The sequence below is a fragment of the Bos taurus genome, chromosome 25 (assembly GCF_002263795.3).
Source record: "Bos taurus isolate L1 Dominette 01449 registration number 42190680 breed Hereford chromosome 25, ARS-UCD2.0, whole genome shotgun sequence".
Taxonomy (NCBI): Eukaryota; Metazoa; Chordata; class Mammalia; order Artiodactyla; family Bovidae; genus Bos; species Bos taurus.
The window spans coordinates 22,369,646-22,383,062 of NC_037352.1; the positions used below are offsets into that span (position 1 = coordinate 22,369,646).

Below are 13,417 nucleotides of genomic sequence, written 5' to 3' on the forward strand. Positions count from 1 at the left end.
TCTGATCTGATCTAATGAGATTTTTTCTTTAATCAGAAACAAATACTGGGTTTTTTTCCAAAACTTTCTCTGCCTCTACTGAGATGACTATATGGTTTTTCTTATATGTTTTGCTGTGTTTATGTACTGTGCTTAGTTGCTCAGTCATGTCCAACCCTTTGTGACTCCATGGACTGCAGCCCACCAGGCTCCTCTGTCCATGGGGCTTCTGCAGGCAAGAATACTGGAGTGGGTTGCCATACCCTCCTCCAGGGGATCTTCTCAACCCAGGGATCCAACCCAGGTCTCCTGCATTGCAGGTGGATTCTGTATAGTTTTATAATATGATGATTGATTTCATTTCTGGAATAAACATCACTTGGTTATGGAATATTGTCTTTCATATACAGTTGGGTTTGTTTTGCAAAAACACTTTAAATTCTGTATTCGTGTTCATCAGAAATGTTGGTCTGTAGTTTTCTTTTCTTGTAATATCTTGGCCTTTGCTACTGGAGTAATTTTGACTTCTTATAAGGAATTGAGAAATAATTCCTCCTCTTTAATTTTCTGGAAGAGTTTGGTAGATTTTGATGTTATTCATTTCTTAAATATTTACTAGAATAAATGAAGCAGTCTTGACCTGGACTTTTCTTCATGGGACGATTTTTTAATACAAAGTCAAAATTTTAAACTGATAAAGGACTGTGCGGGTCATCTCCTTCTTCTTGAGTGAGTTTTTATAGCTTGTCTTTCAAGGAATTTGGCCATTTTAATTAAGTTGCTGAATTTTTGGCATATACTGGCTTATACGCTTATTGTCATTTTAATGTCTTTTTAACTTGTAGCATTATCATCTCATTCATTTCTGTTCTTATTAATTTGTGTTTTCTTTTTTCCTGGCTAAAAAATAATGAATTTTGCTGATGAAACTAGTTTCTCAAAGAACTAGCTTTTTGTTTCATTGATTTTTCCATTGTTTATTGTTTTCTGTTTCACTTATAACCCCCCGATCTTCATTATTTCCTCTCTTTTTTAAAATTTTATTTATTTATTTAGTTTTGGCTGTGCTGGGTCTTTGCTGCCGTGAAAGCTTTTCTCTAGTTGCAGGGAGCCGGGGCCACTCTCTCGTTGCAGTGCTCCGACTTCATTGCCGTGGCTTCTTGTTGCAGAGCACAGGCTCTAGGACGGACAGGCATCGATGTCCGTCACATCGATGTGACGATGTCACATGGGCTCAGTAGTTGCAGCTTTGGGCTCCAGAGCAGAGGCTCAATAGTTGTGGCACATGGGCTTAGTTGCTCTGTGGTATGTGGGATTGACCCAGACCAGGTATTGAACCTGTGTCTCCTGCACTGGCAGGCAGATTCTTTACCACTGAGCCACCTGGGATGCCCTCTTGATGAACTGGCCCATTATTGTTAAAAAAGGATCATCTTTTTCCCTGGTAATAGTCTTTGCTCTACAGTCTTTGCTGATATTAATATAAACACTTCAGCTTTCTTTGGATTGGTGTTAGCTTAGTTTATTTTTTTCCTTCTCTTTGCCTCTAACCTGTCTGTGTCTTAGTATTAAAGGGGGTTTCTTATAGGCAGCATACAGCTGGATCCTTCTTTTTTTATCCATTCTATTTCTGCCTTTAATTGGGATGCTTAGACTACTTACATCTGATGTGGTCTAGTAAATTTAAATTTCACATTTTGGCTATTTGTTTTCTGTGTGTCCCACTTGTTCTTTGTTTCCATTTTTCTTTTCTTTTCTGTATACTTTTAGTTGTATAATTATTGTGACTTCATTTTACTCCTTTGTAGGATGCCAAGAACTTTTAATGTTTAGAGGACAGGCTTTTAACAAATGGTGAGAGGCAGAAGAATCAAGGGTTTGATCCCTGGGTCAGGAAGATCCCTTGGAGAAGGGCATGGCAACCCACTCCAGTACTCTTGCCTAGAGAATCCATTAGACAGAGGAACCTGACGAGCTACAGTCCATGGGGTCACAGAGTTAGACACAGCTGAAGTGACTTAGCACGCACGCATGATGGGAAAACTGGGTAGCCACCTGCAAAAGAATAAAACTGAGCCCTTACCTTACACCGTTTTACTCTTTTGTTGGCTTAATAGCCGTTAACTATTGTGTTATTTTAGCAGTTGCTGTAGGGTTCACATTTACTTTCTTCATCATATTCTACCTTTAAGCAATAGTATACATCTTGGGAAACAGACATTACAACAGTATATCTATTTCTCCTCTTCCAGATTTTGAGTTATTGTTGTCTTACGTTTTATTTCTACATATGTTGTGAACCCCACAATACATTTCTCTCATTTTTGTTTTAAACAATTATCTTTTAATGATATCTGCTGATGCTGTGTGATGAAGTCAAAGTGAAAGTCGCTCAGTCATGTTGGACTCTTTGTGACCTCATGGACTACATAGTCCATGGAATTCTCCAGGCCAGAATACTGGAGTGGGTAGCCTTTCCCTTTTCCAGGGGATCTTCCCAACCCAGGGATCAAGCCCAGGTCTCCCACATTGCAGGTGGATTCTTTACCAGCTGAGCCACAAGGGAAGCCCAAGAATACTGGAATGGGTAGCCTATCCCTTCTCCAGCGTATCTTTGCAACCCAGGAATCCAACCAGGGTCTCCACATAACAAGAAAAAATGTGTTCATATTTATCTATGACTTACCTCTGTAGGTACCATTTGCAGTGTTCTTTATTCATTTATATACTCTAGATTTCTATCTTGCTCATTTTCCTTCTGTCTGAAAACTTCATTTTACCACTTTTTTTTCCTGATAGTACAGATCTGCTGGTGACAATTATTTCAGATTTTCTAAGCCTGAAAAGCCTTTATTTACTCTTTACTTTTGGAAGTATTTTTGCAGATAATAGGATTCTAGGTTAATCAATTTTTTTCTTTTAATGCTTGAAATATGTTGTCTTTTTGGTTGCACTGTTTCTAAAAAAAAATCTACTGTCTTCTGACTCTATTCCTTGGTTATAATGTCTTTTTCTGTAGCCGCTTTTAAGATTTTTCTCCTAATGATTGTTTTTAAATGATTTGATTCTATTGCACAGGTGCCATTTTCGTCATAGTGTGTGTAAATGGAGGGGTGGGTTTTACGTTTGTTGATATTCTTGAATTTGTGGTTTATAGTTTTCATCCAATTTGGAAAAAATTTACTATTATTTCTTCAACTATTTTTTCTATTCCCCATTTCTCTCCTTCAGAAGCTCCAATAACATACATATTAGGCATTTTAGGTTGTTTCCCAGTTCATTGATTCTCTTCATTTAATTTTTAGTCTTTCTTCCAATCTGTTTTGTTTTAGAGAGTTTCTATTGCCTTGTGTTCAAGTTCACTAATCTTTTCTTTTCCAAGGTCTAATCTTCTATTAACCCTACCCAGTATATTTTCTTCTTAGACAGTGTAGCTTTAATTTCCAGAAATTTACTTTAGATATTAAAAAAAAATCTTCCACATCTCAACTTTTAGAACATTTGGAATACAGTTATAATAATTGTTTTAATGTCCTTTCCTCTTAATTTTAGCATCTATGCCACTTCCGGGTCAATTTCAACGGATTTATTTTTCTCATTACAATCATATTTTCCTACTTTTTCACATATCTGGCAATGTTCTATTTGATGCCAGACGTTGCAAATTTTACTTTGTTTGATGTTGAATACTTTTGCATTCATATAAGTGGTCCTAAATTTTCTTCTGGGATGTAGTTACCTAAAAACTCTTTGAACCTTTTAGAGAGTTCTTTTAAACTTCGTTGTGTAGCACCAGAGCTGTGGGTGTTTTTTTTTAAACTTTGTTGGATAGCACTAAAATAGTGTTTGTTTAGACCTAACTTTGTCCCAATATTAATGAAAAACCCTCCTGAGTATTCCACCCGATGCCTGAGGTTTTCTGCACTAATAGGAACAGGAGCTCTGTAAGTCTATATATTTTCCTTCCAATTCTTCCAATATTTCCCAATCTTGAGTCATTCCATGACATGAAGGCACTGTTGGTTCTCAGCTAAAGCAGCAAGTGTGACCCTCTGCAGATCTCTAGAGCACTCCACCTGTGTGATTCTCTCCTCTCTGGCACTCTGACCTGTCAATCTAGCTACTTTGATTGCACTCTACTGCTCTAGACTCTCAGCTTCATTGCCTCAATTCAGGGAGTCCACTCTGCTTGGGCTCCCCCTCCCTGTACCACTGTATTATTGCCAAGAAACTATCCTCAAGCGGTTATCTTGGGCCATCGTAGGGCTCACCTCCTATGTTTCCATCTCCCAGGGATCACTTTCTTAGTTATTTGGCTGCCCTGGGTGTTTGTTGTGGCTCGAGGGCTTTCTCTAGTCGAGGCTCCCTGACTTCTCTTGCCGTGAAGCACAGCTCTAGAGTGCACAGGCTCAGCAACTGCGGCACATCAGCCTCTAGCTGTGGCTTGTGGGCTTAGTTGCCCTGCAGCCTGTGGAATCTTGGTTCCCCAACCAGGGATCGAACCCGAGTCGCTTACATTGAAAGATGGGTTCTTAACCACTGGGCCACCAGAGAAGTCCCAGGGATCACTGTCTTTCATTCCTTGATGCTCAGTGTTTTGAAAACTCTTGTTTCATAAATTTTATTTGTAGTTTTAGTTTTTTTCAGAAGGGAGGGTAAATAGAGCTTTGTCTGCTTCACCTTGGTTGGAAGTGGATGTTGAAGTCCCTATTCCTCACCTAATGTTTAATGAATGATGAACAATATACATTTGTGTCTATGCAGACCTATGTGTTAGTTGCTCAGTCGGGTCCGACTCTGCTACCCCATGGACTGTAGCCCACCAGGCTCCTCTGTCCATGGGACTCTCCAGGTAAGAATACTGGAGTGGGTTGCCATTTCCTTCTCCAGACATATACTTTTCTATTTTTTTGAGAGAGTTATATCCCTTACTATATTTATTTATTTTAATACTGTGTATGTCCTCAGTCACTCAGTCATGTCCGACTCTTTGCAGCCCCAGGACTATAGCCCACCAGGCTCCTCTGCTCATGGAATTTTCCTGGTGAGAATACTAGAGTGGGGTGCCATTTCCCACTCCAGGGGATCTTCCCGACCCAGGGATTGAACCCGTGTATCTTATGTCTCCTGTATTAACAGGTGGATTCTTTACCACTAGCACCACCTGGGAAGCCCCTATATTTGGTCAGTGTGTATAAGAAAATTTTAAATTCAAAAGTGTTCATGCAGCATTTCTTCACTAAAATTAATGAACTGAGAGTAAAGGAGGTTTGCCCTCAGGGCAAGCTGGTGCTATTATCATTTCTTCAATTCAGAGAAAAAGAGAAACAGTGAAGTGAAGTGAAGTGAAGTCGCTCAGTCGTGTCCGACTCTTTGCAACCCCATGGACTGAAGAGCCTACTACGCTCCTCTGTCCATTGGATTTTCCGGGCAAGAGTACTGGAGTGGGTTGCCATTTAGTAGTGAATGTTGAGAGACCTAGTAAGAGGTAGAAGTACCCACTTTATCCTCAACAAAGCAATCAAGGTGCCTGGTGGATCAAACAAAAGCATTATGAAAGAATGTTGCTTGTATCTGGAAGATAAAGCAAAACCCAGTAGATCTAAGAAAGTAAGATGTCTAGAAGAATCTAGTTCTTGCTGGTAGTCAAGATGGTAGCAAGCTGGTACCTGGAGGAACAATGATGCTCCTTGACTCACCTTGTGGAACTGCTTGGAATAAAGACAACATTCATTCTTCATCACTCAACAAATATTAAAGCAATGTTTAATACCTCCCAGGCACCACTCTAGGTATAGTGAATACAACTCTGAAACCTACGGACAAGTCCCCATTCTTGTGGGCCTTACATGCCAGCAGTGACTGGATAAAATGAGTTATCTCACAAGAACATGTAAGATTCCAGTCCTAAATGCTAAAGGGGTCCTTTCTAGGAGAGCTGAGTTTCTCCCCAAATAAGAGGGGGAAATAGTCAGTGAGGTCTAAGTTAATTTTGATACATGAATTGCATGTATATTAGTAAGAGGTCCAGAGAATCTCTCGGAAGGCTTATGAAAGGCTATTTGAGCTGAGATTTGAAATAGAAGTTTGTTAGGCAGACGTGATAGGAGGTAAACAACATGTTCAAGTCAGAGAGCCTTTGAAAAACATGCGAAAGTAGCAATAACTCAGTGACACTGGAACACACAGCAGGAATTGTAAGAAACAGGGCAGATTACACAGTAAGAGTTCTTGAAGAGCCTTTTTTTTTTTTTTTTTGGCGAAGCAAGGGGTTTTAGATAATATTCTATTAAGAACAGAGATTTGTTTAAGAATTTTTTAGTGGCAGCAGCAGCACCTGATCAGACCTATTTGTTAGGAAATCACTTTGGTGGCAATGTGAATATTTGGATAGAGGGAGGTGGGCAAGCATAGAAAATCATTCCTTTATCCAGTAAGTATTATTAAGGGCCTAATAAATACTAGGCAACTTGGTTAGATACAAAAGATACAGTGAGAACAAGGCAGATGTGGACCTTGCTCTCCTGGAGCTTACAAGGAATCTGGAGAATCAAAAATCAAACAACCCTGCCCCCAAATTAAGCAAATAATGACGGAAGTACTACATTACAAATGCGATCATGTCATGAAGAGGAAGTAGAGGATGTCTTTAGAATATGTGATTGGGAGACCTAATAAAGTCAACGTGGCTGATGGTCAGCAAAGTCTATCCTGAGGAAGTGACATAGGGTGGAGAGCTGAAGAATGGTAAGCAGCAGGCTGGGTCAAGACCTGGACACCTTTTAGAAAACAAAAGAAGAGCCCTTGGATTGAATTGTCTGGGAAAAGGCAGGTGACTGCAGATAGCACTGGGAGACCTTGCCAACCACATTAAAGATATTAGGCTTTGAGTCAAGAGCCCTGGAAAGCCTTTGAATTAATATTTTAAACTGGAGAGTAAGATCATCAAGTTCTCAATTGAAGAAAAATCACTGGGGCTGCTAAATGGAGAAGGATTTCAAGTGAACATGAGTAAAGCTGGTGAGAATATAAAATAACCTGAGCTCTTTCTGGGACTGGAAATGTAACCTGTTGTAACCGTTTCAGAAACATTGTGTAGCTTCTTCTGTAGTTATGAATGCACTTATCCTGTGATTCAGTATTTCTATTCCTAGCTATTTATCCAAGAGAGAGAGAAACATATGTCCCATGTCCAAAAAAAAAAAAAAGATTCATACAAGAATGTTCAGAGCAGCTTTATTCACAATAACCCTAAACTGGAAGCAACCCAAGTATCAGTCAGCAGGAGGATGATAAGCAAACCGTGGTACATTCATTTAATGGGATAACTCTCAATAACAAAAAGGAATGAACTTCTGACACATGCAACAATGTGAATGACTCTCAGATATGTTCAGCAAGAGAAACTGGGTACAAAAGGATATATGCATACCATACGACTCTGTTTATATGAGGCTCCAGAATAGATAGTACTGATCCATAGTGATGTAAGTCAGAACAGTGGTTTCTGGGTGTCAGGTGTGTGTGGGGTGAAGGGAAAACAGGTGAGTGATGAAAAGGGACACAAGGGAATTTCCAGGGCATATTTATTTGTCAACAAGTCATTTTTTTTTTTACTTCAAATGTGTGCATTTTATTGTATTTAAACTATTCTACAACAAAGAGAAGAGAAAGAAAAGAGAACCTGTGACATTTTCAGGGTTATGGGTGGGGGTGGCAGAAGGGGAAAATAAGAAGTTTGCAAACAAAATAACAAGGGTGCATTGGAGAGGAGGGAAGGAAGAATCAAAATTAGTTCAGGTTTCTGGCTGGGATGGTTTACTGTTAGGTATTACTACTATCTGGGGGAAACTGTCTTTTTGGTAACAGGTTTGTGTGTGGTGGGGGAGTGGGACAGCGAAGGAATAAGGCTGAATTTCGACACGTCAGTCTGAGAAGCATCATTTGTCCCCATTACACTACACGTAATCCTGTTAGTCCCGCCTTGCGAGGTGGTCACTGGAGTAGCTTTCCTCCACTCTTCCCTCACTTCACAGTGATAGTTCTCCATAATGTAATCCTTCATCTCCACTCCTCAGAGGAGTCGGGGAAAGCACTGAAAAGCTTTGGGTCATCACAAAGAGGCAAGATTCAGTGGAGAGGGGCTGAACAGGGGTGTGTGTGTGTGTGTGTGTGTGTGTGTGCGCGCACACACGTGTGCTCAGTCACTCAGTCATATCTGGCTCTTTGTGACCCCATGGATTGTGGCCCACCAGGCTCCTCTGTCCATGGGATTTCCCAGTCAAGAATACTGGATTGGGTTGCCATTTCCTTCTCCAGGGGATCTTCCTGACCCAGGGATCAAATCCACATCTCCTCCATTGGCAGAGGGATTCTTTACCACTGAGCCACCTGGGATAGTCATACAAAATGTAGGATTGCCCCCCACCCCCCACCCCCCATCCAGACACTCTCATGAGTAAAAGGCACATTTGTAATTATCCAAGGACCTAACTCTTTTTTTTTTCCGAGTGTTAATATACCCTTAAAATTTTAGTAATGCAATGTTCCCCTAAATTGAAAGAGACTTGTTTTCTAGTTGTTGAGAACTTTGAGAGTTGTTCTCTCTTCCAGAGAAATGGCATCTCCAGCATCACTACACTTCTTGGTGTATGAGTAGTTATTTCAGCACTGCTGTGTCAGGCTGCACTGGTGGGAGTGATTCAACACATAGGTGCCGGGATCTGCCAACTTTACTGAGTCTTCCAGTGGAGACAATTGCCAAATATTTACATAGTGAAAGACTTTTTATCATATTTTGTTTTATTTTACTTACACTTCTTTGACTCTTTATTTCAGATATCATTTTATGTGATTTTAAAATTAGATGTTAAGTAACTTCTACTATCTATGATGATCATTTAGGGATGGTAGGGGTGGTGTTACAAAATATTTCTTATCAAAGGGAGCTACAAAGTCTGATTCAGTTGAGGAAAACAGATTTACAAAGTAGTGTTTAGTGATTTAGGCTCTGAAAACAAATTGCTTGATTTTACCACCTATTATTTAGGTGGCTTTGTACAAGTTAATTAACCTCATCTGTAAAATGGGGATAACATACCTACCTTATTAGGCTGTGTGAGGACAACAATAATGATTAATTAATATTTTTAAAGCACTTCAAACGCTGCATAATTGGCCCATCAATTGCCACATATTAAGTATCAAATATATTTTAGTTAAATAAAACAAATACACTCTCTCCAGGAAATCTCACTTATGTTCATATCTTCAATATCCATTTATACATTATTATGGACATTTTTCTAAATTTAAAAATCTTTCGAGTGAGCTTCATCTAAAAAGTACATATACATTTCATAATGATATCTGGTAGAGACTTGGGAGAAAAACAAAAGCCTTTCAAGTACATAATTTTCCAAGGACTAGGCTAGCCAATTACCCTTCTTAGATAAGAAAAAGAGGGTTGAAGAACATTTATGTTCTGGTAACCTCAGAAACCAAAGGAACAAAAATCCCAAGGAAGAAAGACAAATGGAGAAAAGACATTTACATTTAATTTCGAACAGCCTCTGTCTCTTACTATGTTCACTAAGAAGAAGCAAGAATTTCCTGACATAGTTACCGATTTTTCCAGAAATAGAAAAACATTATGGTAGGAAAGGCATATTTAATGTTATATACAAATTATCAAACTGTAAACGTCAGTCATGAGGCATGTAGCAATATTCACTTAATCTAGAGAATACGCTTCATTGTAGGAAATGGCATTGGCTTACTTCAATGAGTTGCCTTACGTGAGTCATCCGTGACTGAGCACCACAACAGTAACACACTCTGCCCCTTATCTCTCAGTTCTCAGGTGAAGCCTTACGTTTTCAAAGAAACCTTCTTTGACTACACACTCTATGTAACGTTCCTTTGTTTCTCTCTCAGGACAACATACATTTCCTTCTGTGCACTTGTTATAGTTTGTAATTATACACTTCAGTTCAGTTCAGTCGCTCAGTTGTGTCTGACTCTGACCCCATGGACTGCAGCACACCAGGCTTCTCTGTCCATCACCAACTCCCAGAGCTTCTGAGTTTGCTTAAAAAAGAATAGTCTGCCTCATTAGACTTTACACATGGGAGTAGTTGCTCTTGTAGTGCTCAGAGTTGTCCCCGCCACAGCACCAAAACATATATAGCTTGACAAATACTTGTTGCATAGACAGACTGGCATTTTAGCTTCTGGGGTATACATGTGAGATATGGGCTAAAAATATGAATTTGAAAGTTATCTGCATTTAAATAGTATTTTAAAACAAGAGAAAGGATGAAATTACCCATCTCAGGAGAGATAGGGGTGGGGGGAGCTTTGGAGATCAACATTTTTTTGTTGAAGAAATGAAGATGATGATAAAGGATACCCCAAAAATGAATGGTTAGAGATGTAAAAAGAAACCCAGGAGAATGTGCTGCCAAGACAATCAGGAAAAGAAGCTCTCTTAAGACAGTGGGACTGATTAGTTGTGACAAATACAGCTAAGAAGTAAATTAAGATCAGAATAGAAATGTTACCATTGAGTTGGGGAGCTTCAGGGTCATTTTTGGACTTCCTGTCAGTCCAGGGGCTAGGACTTTGAGCCTGCAATGCAGGGGTCCTGGGTTTGATCCCTGGTCAAGGAACTAGATTGCATATGCTACAAGGAAAAGCTGGCTTAAAATTCAGCATTCAAAAAGCTAAGATCATGGCATCCGGTCCCATCACTTCATGGCAAATAGATGGGGAAAAAGTGGAAACAGTGGTGGATTTTATTTTCTTGAGCTCCAAAACCATTGCAGATGGTGACTGCAGCCACGAAATTAAAAGACGCTTGCTCCTTGGGAGAAAAGCTATTAATACAACTTAGACAGCATACTAAAAAGCAAAGACATCACTTTGCTGACCAAGGTCTGTATAATCTAAGCTACAGTTTTTCCAGTACTCCCATATGGATGTAAGAGTTGAACCATAAAGAAAGCTGAGTGCTGAATAATTGATGTTTTCAAACTGTGATGCTGAAAAAGACTCTTGAGAGTCCCTTAGACAGCAAGGAGATGAAACCAGTCAATCCTAAAGGAAACCAACCCTGGATATTCACTGGAAGGACTGATGCTGAAACTGAAGCTCCAATATGGCACCTGATACGAAGAGCCGACTCACTGGAAAAGACCCTGATGTTAGGCAAGATTGAGGGCAGGAGGAGAAGAGGGCGACAGAGGATGAGCTGGTTGGATGGCATCAACAACTCAGTAGATATGAGTCTGAGCAAACTCCAGGAGATGGTGAAGGACAGGGAAGCCTGGTGCATGGGATCACAAAGAGTCAGACACAACTTAGCGACAATCAAGGTTATTTCTGATGTTGATAAGAGTGATTTGGGGTGGGGAGTGGGGATGACAGGTTAGAGAGGGCTGGGAAAGGAGGTGAGCAACTGGAATCGGCTGGTGTAGAACACCTTTTGAAGAAGTTTTGCTCATAAGAGAGGATACAACGAACAAAAAAAGTTGGAGGGGAATGAGGTATCCGTGGAACTTTTTTGTTTTGTGTGCATTTTTTTCTTTCTGTGGAACTTAATAGAATATGTTTGTATGGTGATGGGACATTCAATAGACAGAGTAATTATTAATAAAGGGAAAGAATATTAAGGAAGATCCTTTAGTAGTTCCTTTTTCCTTTTTTAACTGCACGGGGAATTTCCCCAACCAAGGACTCAATTCTCACTCTCTGCACTGGAAACACAGAGCCTTAATCACTGGACCACCAGGGAAGTCACAGTAGGTTTCTGATAAGGAATCAGTGCTGGTTTTCTGTAGCCTTCTTTGACCTAGCCCTATGAACCAAGTTTAAGAGATAAGCAAAAAGTAGTTATCAGGACTTCATAATACAGCCCTGGAGGGTTGTCAAACAACTCTGAAAAGATCTTCAAGAAATTACATCTTCTCAGCTTCCCTGGAGCTGGGAATTAGTTCCAGGGTTTTCCAAACTTGGGTGCTATTGGTATTTTGGTTCAGATACTCTCCTGTTAGGGGCAGCTGCTGCTGCGACACTTCAGTCATGTCCGACTCTGTGTGACCTCATAGACGGCAGCCTACCAGGCTCCCCTGTCCCTGGGATTCTCCAGGCAAGAACACTGGAGTGGGTTGCCATTTCCTTCTCCAACGCATGAGAGTGAAAAGTCAAAGTGAGGTCGCTCAGTCGTGTCCAACTCTTAGCGACCCCATGGACTGCAGCCTACCAGGCTCCTCTGCCCATGGGATTTTCCAGGCAAGAGTACTGGACTGGGTTGCCATTGCCTTCTCTGCCTTTTAGGGGCAGGGGGTTGAATCTCCTGTGCAGGGTTGAATGTTTCACCAAAACCCTGGCCTCTACCCACATGGACACCAGTAGTATCTAGTTGTGATACTCAGAAACCAGAAATTGCTAAATCTTTGTGTGAGGGTTGGAGAGCAGATTGCCCCAGCTGAGAATCAATGATTTATTCAAACCTGAAAGTGAAAATCACTCAGTCATGTCTGACTCTTTTCGACTCCATGAACTCTACAGTCCATGGAATTCTCCAGATCAGAATACTGACCTTTTCCTTCTCCAGGGGATCTCCCCAACCCAGGGAATCGAACCCAGGTCTCCTACATGGCAGGCGGATTCTTTATCAACTGAGCTATCCGAGAAATCCTGTTCAAACCTAAGAAAGTCTAATTAAAAAAAAAAATCAGCTAATCTTAACAGCTGTTTTCATTGCCTTATGCTTTTATGGAAAATTATCATAAACTTGGTATGAAAGCATATTGTTCTATATATATATGTTCTAGTTTTTTAATTACTGAAGAAATACTGTAATATAACTTTTAATACTTCCAGTAGAAAGAACAATAAAAGAAAACCAAACCAAATACACACATGGATGAATTGAACTTAGGGATGATGGCAAGAAAAGGAAAGTCACTAAGATTTATTCGGTGCCCCCTACACTTCACACTGAGATTCCCCAGCGGCTCAGTGGTAAAGAATCCACTTGCAATGCAGGTGACTTGGGAGATTTGGGTTCAGTCCCTGAATGGGGATGATCCCTTGGAAGAGGAAATGGCAACCCACTCCAGTATTCTTGCCTGGGAAATCCCACAGACAGAGGAGTCTAGAGGGCTACAATCCAAGGGGTCACACAACAGTCAGATATGACTTAGCATCTAAACAACAAAAGTTTACATTTTGTAAGAGATTAAAAAAATTTTTTTTACAAGCTTATTGTATAAAAGTGAAAAAAGATTATTGACAAGAAAATTTTAAACTTCATAATATCATCAGTTAACATGTTGGTACATATGCTTTAGGACATTCTGTGCATTCATTCATTCTCTTTTCATTAACTTATTACACATCAGGGGCTTCCCAGGTGGCGCCAGTGGTAAAGAAT

The 13,417-nt window shown here is 40.1% G+C and overlaps 1 protein-coding gene and 1 pseudogene across 1 annotated transcript in view; one reads left to right on the forward strand and one right to left on the reverse strand.

The window, feature by feature from the left end:
* The window catches only part of TNRC6A (trinucleotide repeat containing adaptor 6A), a 223,948-nt gene that overhangs the window by 112,895 nt on the left and 97,636 nt on the right, over positions 1-13,417 (forward strand). The window lies entirely within an intron of this gene.
* Positions 1-13,417, reverse strand: part of LOC107131823 (5'-AMP-activated protein kinase subunit gamma-1-like) — a 114,597-nt pseudogene that overhangs the window by 99,831 nt on the left and 1,349 nt on the right.